Source organism: Centruroides vittatus, unplaced genomic scaffold (assembly GCF_030686945.1).
Source record: "Centruroides vittatus isolate TY-2023 unplaced genomic scaffold, ASM3068694v2 contig_549, whole genome shotgun sequence".
NCBI classification, from domain to species: domain Eukaryota; kingdom Metazoa; phylum Arthropoda; class Arachnida; order Scorpiones; family Buthidae; genus Centruroides; species Centruroides vittatus.
Window position 1 is genome coordinate 7,064,094 of NW_027122325.1, and position 11,883 is coordinate 7,075,976.

An 11,883-nucleotide genomic window follows, 5' to 3' on the forward strand; every position below is an offset into this window, starting at 1 on the left:
CATTCAAATTTGTTGATTTTTGAGAGCATTCTGACGACATGTTACAACCGAAGTATACTAAAGAATATAACGTTTATTACTTTTATTTTTTGATTGATATAATTTTAAAATGATATAAAAAAGTACGTGTAGAAACTATGAAAGAATCATTAGAAATCGTTATCATAAAAATTATACGGATATTTATTTGTTTATTTACGGTGTTCTAGAAACTAAAACATAAATCAAAGATTGACAGTTTTCGCTTTGTATGGATCAAAAATTCAACTGATTATGGACTATAGGCAGGGATTCTGATCATTCTGCATTATTTATGTTTGTATCGAATAATCCACCATAGACCTACTTATCATATTTTTTATTCAGTAATAAAATAAATAGAATTTTAGAATTTCCGAATTTTCCTGAAAGAAAAAATCCGGGTAATTGTCTTTGCGCTACATCAAAAGAAAACAGAATAAATTCTTTTAACAACTACGAATATATTTTTAATATTCTTTTATTATAAATATATTTTCAAGTAGGAAAGGCCTCTCTTTAGCTCTTCGGTTTTGAGCAAGAAAGCAAATTTCCCTACTTATAAGTCCAGTCGCTGTTTCTTTAGATTCTGAGTGGAAGAATATTCGATTGGTCTTTTGCATCCATCTAGTACGGTAGATATGGTGAATGGCCAAGAAACTCGCTCTCTTCACCGTAAAGTTAATGTATTCCAATTACATCTTGGAAAAAAATTCTGAGCTGGACGTATCTCGATCTACCATACGGTGTCATCTGGGATATAGAATGAAGATCAGTAGTAGGGGGTTCGGCCCCCTATACTTTAGCCCCGACGCTTTAGGTCGAAACTGAACCGAACTTCCACATGGAACTATCGACTAGTTCGTTCAATCGCGTAGGCAAAAACTAAATCAATACCTTATTTTTCCCCTAGATGTTTCGTCATTTTTTTTCTTTTCGTTTTTTCGCACAAGTCGATGCTGCTCTTCAATTCCTTGGGGGAAGTCGATTTAAAAGCAACGACATTTTTTTTATTTATACATGTTTGTTGCAATTAATGTTTATAGGAGATAAATCTCATAGAAGTTTGATATCCGGAGATAACATTTGCATAATTTTTAAAGTATTCTAATTTATTCTGTTATAAAATTTGCATAAATTAATTTTTCTAAACGACTTTTAATCGTAGTGTAAAGAAAAACTTTTCTATAAAAATTCCTTGTAATAAATGAAAATAGATCCAAGTTTGAAAAGTGTAATGGATTTAGCGTGTTTTAAAATTTTGCATTAAAAACGATTCTTTGAATCTTATTTTATCGATAAAAAATATTCCTAGCCAATTTTTTAAAACGAAAAATCGTTCGTTGAACTGCAAAGAAGAAATCAATAGATCTAAACAAATTTAAAATTTGATATCATTTAAATACATCTATTTCTTTACAAAAAAAAACTAGAAAAAAAGAAAAACCAATTCTAAGTTAGCTCACTTTTGATCAAATATTGACAAGATATAAATTCATAATTTAGTTAAATCCCATATCTTTCCAAGAAATCATCAGAAACTACTGTCATAATCAGAATCTATAAAACCGGATTATAAATGTTAAGACTCTTAAACTAAGAATAAAGAATCAGTTTTTCTCTATAATGATAGCGAAGTAATATTAGTATCAGAAAATTATAGTAATAAGAAATGTCGGACAGAGTAATTCTTATCAGATTTCAATAGTGCATCTACTACCACTACTCAACATTTTCTTTTCATAAGAAATAAGATGAAAAAAAAAAATAACTTTTTTACTGCAGATTAGAATAAATATCAGTAGGTTGATAAATAATTACATTTCGATGAAAATAAATTAATAAAAGGAATAAAAATGTGGGATTAAGCAGGCGAGTGTTTGTTATTACTGGAAATCAAACAGGAATCTAAGACCCTCATTCCAAAATCAGGCAAAGTTTGAAAGAAAAAAGAAATGAAATCACCATGACATGAAAAAATATTCGAAAGAGTCCGTCTTGCTAAAATGAGATTTTAAGATTGCTTTTTCTCTTCGGCGTTTTTTTCTTTTTTATTTTTCTATCTTTGCTCATCCGGTCAAGCAAGTGGATTTCTTCGCCTTTCCTTCAATTTTAACAGCAATCATAAATATGGAATATTATATAACTTTGAATTGTCTTTGTTTTACTAAAGACCACCGTAGCCCACATAGTAGTATTGATTGACGACATAAAGAGACTTGACAATGATGAAATTTAAATTGAAATATTCCCATTTATAAGCAACATATAAGAGAAGCATTTTGATATCAAGTTCCACTTGATTGCACCCATTTTCGGTCGTTTTTGCAAAAATCTTTCCAAAGACTGTCAGCCATATCCAACAATTTCCACTGGTAGAAATCTTTAAGACGCTTAAAAAGTCTTTTATGGAAACGAGCAAGAAGTCAAAATGACTACTTTGAAGAAGAGGCAGAAAATAGACGTAACAATCAGCTTTTGAATCAAAATGAATTGCTACAATTTTCTTGTCAAATCACTTGAGATATTGTCGTCAATTCAAATTCAATTCAATACTTACGGATAATCACGTGATAAAGCTAATTTCTGATATTTTCTAAAATGATTTATGTTGAAATGGTTACAATGTTTACTCTAATGTCCCCATTAATCAAATATCTCACTTATTAAATGAATTTTTAAAATTAATAATATTTATTAATGAAAGTTTCGAACTAAACCTATTAAATTTTTTATAATAATTTATAATTTATATTATTAAGATAAAGCGAATTCAATATCTATTTTTAATGTTTTTCTATTTCGAATGAATAATTGGCAAACTCAAATCTACTTCGACCCAATAACTTTCATAATATTTAACGTATCTTTTTGTATACATTTCAATTCTACTTACAATATAACATTTACTTTAAGTAATACCTTGTAAATGAATATTTTATAGTAAATTGAAATACATTAAATGAATATTATAAAATATTAATTTTTAAATAATATTTTTCACTTATTTAAGCAATAAAATAAAACTGATATTTTTTATTGAACAAAATATGTATTAAAATATAAGAAAAATAATTTTTCATATGTGCTATTTGTGTTACGAAATTTCTAAACGAACTTCATAGAGTTATATACATTATTTTCTATATCTTAAAACATATTATTTATAAATATCGTTTAGTAAATTTATTTTTCTTAAAATTAACCGCATTTTCGATTGTTTACGTTTTAAGATTCTTTTTTAAAATAATATTTAGAGAGAAATTTATAAACCCTTTTCGTTTAAATCATCGAATTTAAATAAGTTTGAAGTTTATTTCAAGCCAATTTATTTTTACGAAGTTTCTTTCTCATTGGGCTTTTATTTTTTTGAGAAAGAGACACTATTTCAACAAAAACATTAAAATTAAATATATAACAATAAATTTCACGTAGGAGTTTCGATCTTCATTCGTTATCTACAATGGGTTTGGTCTCACAATCGCATGTTTACTCTTTCAGAAATCCTTTATGAATCACTCCATACTTTTATCTTATTATAAACTTATGAAATATTATACTCGGATGTTTTCAGTAATCACTTTATATAAGAAAGTTCTACAAAATAAAAATCGTATTTGCTCTGCTGCTCTGGTCTTTTCTTTATCACATAATTTTTTACAGTTACTAAATTTACATATATGTTATTGTAATAATAATATAACTTACTTATGTTATTGTTTTTTATTCCATAACAATTACTGTATGAAAAAGATATATAAATATAAAATAAATTAATCCTAAGATATTTCTTAGAATAAATCATTTAAAAATTATTTATTAGAAGAAAACTTAAGCAGAAAAACATTTCAGCCGTAAGTATTAGGATACTAATGCTTTTACGTAGTAAGATTCTCTTGTAGTCGTTAAAATACAATGTTTTCTTTTACTCCACTTCTGGAAATTGAATTTTTTTAAGTATGGAAAGCTATTTTATTATTTATTCGTACTTATTCGATGCTATGCTAACTGTTTTAACCTTTGTAATAATTTAATATTTTTAAAGATTTGTATTCTTTTAAGCAACCATGTAAAACTACTTATATTTAAATAGGATAAGACTACATAATGCTTTTTTCACATATAAAAAAATATATAAACCATTATAAATCAAAGATGCTTACAAAAACATCTTTAAAATTGAGATATTTAATGAGAATCTAATTAGAATAAAATATAATTTATTTATAATACTATTTTCAGTGTCATTTATTACTGATATAGAAATCTTACTCTCGAATAGGAAATTGAAGCGAAATATAAGTTTTTACATTATCAAAGTTATCTGTTGAACTGAATTCGACTAATGCATTTACTGTGTCAACTTTTCAAATATTGAGAATCATCTTCGGTTTTGGTTTAGCCTCAACATAGAACTGCAATATCGAAATCCTTTTCGAATAATCAATGTTTTAACATCAGCATAGCTTACTATATTCTAAATAAAGTAGATCCATCATTTAGAATTGCGCATATCAATTCAAAACAATTCTTCATCTTAAACCAAAAGCCTAGATATATCTATTAATAAATATCCTAGTATTAAAGCTATAATTTTATGTCATCGCTCGATCTGTTTTTTATACGAGGAAACTTTTTCGAGTTGTATGATCTATTTTTCTAAATAGTTATTTAATTTATTAACATCATTATTTAAATCGTGGCAAGACATTTGTGTAGAAATATTAAGAACAATGCACTTTATTAATCTAACAATAATTTTTTTTGTAACTATTTTGTTGTAATGCGAAACAATGTTAATTGTTTCTGTTAAATTGCTTACATGTTATAAAAAGTCTTCTTAAATTCAGTATATTTTACTTATAATTTTTTAAAATAGTTTTTTTAGTAGGCGTTTTCACATATTTTATTTTATAACACACCTAAATGTAAAATAAATTTTATTAAACTTATAAATATTTGTTAGATGTAATTGCAATTATAATTTCAGATATTTGCCATTTGATCCAATAATAATAATAATAATAATAACTACAAAATTAACCTAAAAAGCCTAACATAAATAGATAATGATCAACCACGATTCCCCATTTTGTGTCCATTTATCAACTAGTAATGATTGAAACGCCATCTAGTGGATGTATTATTATCATTATTAAAAAATTAATTATCCGTAATTATATAAGAAAACAATGCTTCAATAATTCACACTTTATATAATTAGACGTAATTTTTTATAATGGTAATTTTAAAAAATATATATATATATATATAATAGATAAAATCTTTAAAAATTTTTCGGAGAATGACGGAAAAAGCGGAACATTATTAAATCAAAAACTCCCGAACACTAGATAGATATTCTTCGTAACTATCTCATCTATACCTGTCAGCGTATAGAGGAAAGCTTGCATCACTTATGTATGTATATACCTAGGTGTACATACATTTTTTGAAACCATCCGAGAAACTTGCTTTCCATTTACCGTAGCTACGCAGGTTGGTAAAGTGCATGTTTGTAGCTAGGAAGAAAAGTAAGTTCTCATCCCTCGAAATACCTAAATGTATCCAAACCTATGTATTATTTATACACAGTTTAAGAAAATAGCTCTATGAAATTTTATTGCCAAGTCTAGAGACTTCAACGAAATCCCTTTCTAAACTCCTGCATCATTTTAAAGGGAACTTTCATTCTCTTAGAAATATTCTAATAGTTCGGAGAGTGAAAGTCACTTTTGCTTACTTTCTATATTGATGAAAAATAACGATTTGGTCAAACTTTTTTGTGCTGGCTTTATTACTAGCTTTGGTTTTCGCACCGAACCGAAGAAATTCGAAAAACAAAAACAAAATCCCTCATAAATATTATTAGAATTCTTTTTCTTATATCGGAAAGAATTTTGGATAAAACTTTTATTAGAAATGTATTTGAAAATATCCAATTTTATATTAGTTTAAAACCACATCTTGATTGATTTTTACACGTTTAAAATTAAGTAAATTAAGATATCATTTGATCGAATTAACTTCAGAACATTAATTATGTCTTTTTAAAAATTACATATTAAAATATACAGGATTAATTAGAGTATTATAATTTTGAAAACATAATTGATTAATTAATTTTTTTTTTTAATTTTAAGAACTTTCATTTTTGTTAGGAAATTTTGACACAATTATTTAAAATAAAGTAATAATCTTGTGTAATAGTTGTATTAATAACAAAATTGAATTAATAATTCAAAAGAGAATTTTTGTAATAAATGGAATGCATTCAGTAATCTTCAATAAACTGCTATCATTTGTAGCAAGATTATAAAAGGCTGGGCTATCGGCTGCAGTGATTAGTCATCTGGACTTCCTAAAGAAACTGCTGTAATGGCGACATTATAACCGTATCGTAACCGAAATGCGTAAAATTTGGCATCGGAGATAACAGAGTCCTAGAATATTTTCGGCAGCCCCGGATGTCCTCACGGCAGGCGCATCGCATTGATGTCTTTCCCACCCCACGGGCCAAGGGGATTCATCCCTCCCCGATTTGGAGAGAAAAAGTGGCGCAGTACTCGTAAAATGCAAATGGCGGACAAGGAGCCCGTGGACACACACGGAACACGTATTTCTACCTCTACCCTCAGGTTTTTTTTCTCTTTCTATCTAACGTAATGAGTCGTGTCAATCCTGTCCATAGCCAGGATGGTAGCTTTCACAGATATCCGCCGACGCTGCAGGACCTCACTCTACTCTGGATGTCGTGAATCTATAAGCGACCCTCTCTCCTCATGCATTGTTTTCAGCTGCTCTCTTCTCGGTGACGTGAACTGGAGGCAAAATTTTCAATAGTCTTGTCTGATGTTTCTGCAGAGCTAGGAAAGAATGTGGACTTACGTTTGCAAGAAATGTTGCTTCTATCGACGCCATGAAAGAATTTAATACGAAAAATTCCTTTTCAACCGAAATTTGTATGAAAATAGTGAATTTTGGATTTAATATATTTATAATCTTTCATATCCACTACGTTATATAATATATATATTTCTCTTATAACCGTTTTGTTATTAAGAGACAAGAACGGTTTGCTTTTCCTTTTGATTTAACGTTTCAAATATTTCTCTCGACTTATCGTTTACATAATTCTTAAATTACATTACTCTTAAATAATTTGCAATTGCAAGTATTATGTGTATACAAGATAAATACACAAATATATATTTTTTATCTTATATATAGGTTGCCTACTAATACAATGCATTTATTTATATTTTCCAAAAGGACTGCACCTTACATTTTCACATCGTTAGTTTAAACAAAGTACGAATTTGGAATGAATAATTTCAAAGCATACAATAGTAATTCAGTTTTGGTATGAAAAATATCCATAATAGATGTTTTTGATCTGGGTATATCAACCAAAGGTTTACTATAGACAACTTCTACTAAATAAACGTAACGTTGGAATAGCTTATGAGAAAACCTGTAATGTCTTGTTATCTAACATAAGAGGGGAATCATCTACCAAAAAGTTCGATCCCTGAAATAATGATCGTGTGTTTCCATCAACTCTGGTCACGGCTCATTGCTACCGGCAACATGTCATACATTTACTCCAAACAGGAGCCTTGCACACTGTCAGTTGAATGAAATTGCTACGACTGGATATTAACAAAAATGACCATTCCACGTCACGTATTTCCACCCCTATTTTCCCGAGGTTTACAGAACTCTCTTTACTACCCACAATCCTGTTTGGAATGAATACATTTTTGGCACAGTACTCGTAAAACAAATAAATTCTACATCATCGCTTTAGCAACGTTTAAATGTTAAAATATTCGCAATTATAACGTAATTTATTTACTAAATTATTTTATTCTAACCATTTATTTCATATAATCAAACATAAATAATGTATAAAATTTATAACTTAATTTTAGGAGAGCGAATATTTAAAATTTAGTTTATAGAACGACACGCTAGTTCAGAAGTTTATTAATTCGAAAGGCCGAGTTTATTTTATGAAATACGAACCGAGGGTGAATGGCTTTTATAGCGGATGACAATATTCCACAAATCTTTTCTTTTTTCCTTTTTTTTAAGCCAGCAAAAGTTCTCCAATATCCGATTAATTTTTAGATAGATTTCTTTTACTATTATTAAAAATGATTGTATAATTTTCATATTAATTAAAACCATGTATATTATGTAAATTTATGTGAATACTTAAACAATAAATAAAGAATCGTAGAGTTTTAATCTTAGTTTAGAGTTCTTTAAATTTAATACAATTGTTTATTGCGAAACCAAACTCGTTCTTTTTCTTTCTTTCTTTTTCCTTTTTTTAAAAACGAAATTTAAAAAAAAATGAAAAAAATCAATCTCTAAAATTCTGTTTTTGAAAAATTTCTATTTTGTTTTCATTTTCAGTTATTTCTAAATATTAGTTAAAATTAAAGAATAAAGTATGAATTAAACCGCCTAGGCCTTTCAATAAAATACAACGCTCCATCAGTTGAATTGGAGTTTAGATTTTACATAACGAATAAATAGAGTAAAATCGCTGTTTAAATAAGAAAAATAGACCTAAAAATAAATAAAATGAATACATTTTATTCAGGATTATTTATAATGCTAAAGATGTAATAATTTTATCCATATTTAAGGAATGAATATTAAAGTCTACAGGATAAAATAATAATTTATTTTATCTAAAAATGATGAAAATCTGAAATATTATATATTTATGAGTTACTAAATATAATTTTAATGTTACGAAATATATATATATATATATTTATTTATTTATTCTTATAAAAATAATTATTAGGTTAAAATTATTCATACTTTATTTATCAGGCCTAGAGAAAAATTTTATCCTAAAAAATGTCTAAATATAATGTTAGACATTAATATAATATGATTGAAAATAATTTGTTCGTATATGTTCTCAATTCATGAATAAATTAATGATTTTGAACGTAAAATATACACTTAGCGCATAAAGTACATTGTACTAGAGAATATCTGGAAATGTTCTTCTGATAAAATCTGCAATATTTATAGAAAATAATGATAACTTTTTATGAGAAGAGTATATTAAATAAAGCGAATAGTACATTTTATTCTAAATATTAATATGCAAGACAAACAATCTCCATCTGTGAAGTTTCGCACATTAGCAAACAGTCAATGCTTTTCGCATAATAAACTTGAATATTTAATGATTGCCATAAAATGACGTTTATTGGTTTTTTTCAATATTTAAGTAAAATTACTTTAAAACAGAATTAACTATTTTTAAATATTTACAATCATTTAGAGTTATCTTTAACGAGTTCATTTGCAATTATAAAGAAAGCAGTAATTTATTAAATAAGTTATTAAAAAATATAAAAACTCTAACTATATTTTTAGATAATGATATAAATATTTAATGTTTTTTTGTCAAGAATATTAAGTGTGTAAGCTATTCACCCCGGTTCAGACTGACCACCCACTGTTCTGAACCTGTTTCCTTGTTGAATGTAGCCACATTTATCCTATAGAATTTAAACTATGATTTACAAAATAATATTCATTATCAACGTAAATAAAATAATTGTAAATATTGTGAATATTATAGAAAAAAATAAGTTTTTCAATGCGACAATAAACTTTAACAATCTGTTTTCTTTGTCTTGTCAAAGTTTAATCCCCCAAGCAGCTTCCTATTGTTAATTTTAAATTTTATTATTTACAAATTTATATATTATTTTGTTTTGAAAAAGTAAATGACTTAAATATGTTTACAACAAATTAAATTTACGAGCTAATCTTAAATTTAGAGCATGAGGTTATTTAAATAATGATTTATATAAAACATTTAAATGTAGGATTGGCCTTATAAAAAATAGGCAATTGGGACGATGTTATATTCTAAATTTATATAAAAATATTTCATTATATGTAGCTATATATCAATCTCGCAGAAACAAGTCTAATTCAGATTTGAAGAGCAGAAAGCTCCTTTGACCCGTTCACCCCACGTTTCTTAATCTTTTCATCAACGTATAAAATACCTGATGAGATTATGAAATGAATTTACATGACAACTTGATTAATGTTATTATTCCAATTTCTTTAGATATTAAGAGATTTGGAATGTCGCCAGTAAATTAAAAATTTATTTATTTATATAATTCCTGAGAAGTTTATGACAGGAAAGTTTTTTTGTTCTATAAACTTCAGATCTAACTTTGTAAAAAATTTATTTTAGTTGCTAAAATAGTTTACATATTTATGAATCTAAATATATGCTATTTATTCTTAAGCCAAAAATTTACGGCTGCATGACTGGATAGTGATATATAATATTTTTATATATTATTCTGTTTATCTCTTTATGAATTTACACTTGATAAAATATAGATACAATCCAGTTTAGAAAAGTAACAGCCATTTAAAGACATCGAAAAGACTTTTTAAAGACAACTTTATATATTTATATACTATAGAAATACAGTGCTGATACAGAATATGTTGAGATATTACTTTTTAAGAAGTTATATTTAACTTTTGAAAATTTTAATAATTTTAAAATTTTTAGTTTTTTGTGTGTTTTCTTTTCCAGACATCTCCTAATATATCAATTATCCGATACAGTTCTTATTTAAAGAAAATAGATACATTCTAATATCAGAAGGGGTGAAATAAATAGTCAACTTTTGCCTATTTCAATACCTTGTCATTTTAGATGCACGAGAGTGGCTGGCAAAACGGGCACACCCCTAACATCAGATTTAAATACGGAAGGAAGCTATCGGGAGGAGGGAGATGTTGCAGCAGAGAGGGAAAGGGTTGGGATAGGACGGATGATTTGCATATCTGCTACTGAGGCTGGCTAAGCTCCAACCGGTTAAGTTGCATCAGTAGGCGGGTTCGACCGCCATTCAGCCAATGTGAGTCATCAGCGCACGGCTGCTGTATTCTTGTTACCCCTAGCATGCAAGTGAAATTAACCCATCCAGCCAACAAATTGCGCATGAACATTTTTTGTGCTACTCCGTTTTGTCGTCCAATCCCATCGCTCCAACCCGCCATATTGTCATAAAATATGGAATAGTCGATGTCATGTGCTTCCATTAGGAAGGAGAGTATGGAAGGGGTGAGGCTAGTGCAATCAGCTCGGTGACGCACGGGTTCAACCCACTCCACAACCCTCTACTTAATTTTTAACTTTTCTCTAGTCTCTCTACCAACCAGCACGTCCCCGACTGCCAGGACGTTGATGTTTTTAGAGCACGATGGCTGTCGCAGGGAAAGCCACCTCAGCAGACGGCACAAATTTAAAAGTCTCTCTACTGCATAGTGTGAATACATGGGTTGCGACTTACCTGTTTTATACTACGGGACAGTATTGATAGTTGTTGTAACGATGATGTGGTGTTTACAGTAAAAAAATACGCGAGTCGTTGCAGACCAGGGATGGACGGTCAGTCTTTCAACGTTATAAAACGCCAACGTCCGCTCTGACCCATCTAAGGAAAATTTACATCCTGCGCATAAAAAAAAATCGATATCGATTGACGCCTCACATGGGAGACGAGGATTTTTTTCCACCGGCGTCCAACCTCCGACGGACAAAGGAAGAATTTTAAACATGTACTGTTTAAATCTCTTCTTTAAATTCGCTCTCCTTCATCAATTCGCATCGAAATGAGCGCGCATCAACAACACCAAAAAGTCAATAATAAACACCATCGAAAGTAAATAAAACTTTTCAAACATTAAAATTTTCGCGCGCAAAAATATCAGCGCAGTAAACGCAAACCATAATGCGTAATCGCCACAAAATTAACGAGCGTAAATGGCTAAGAAAGCGTCTTTTTG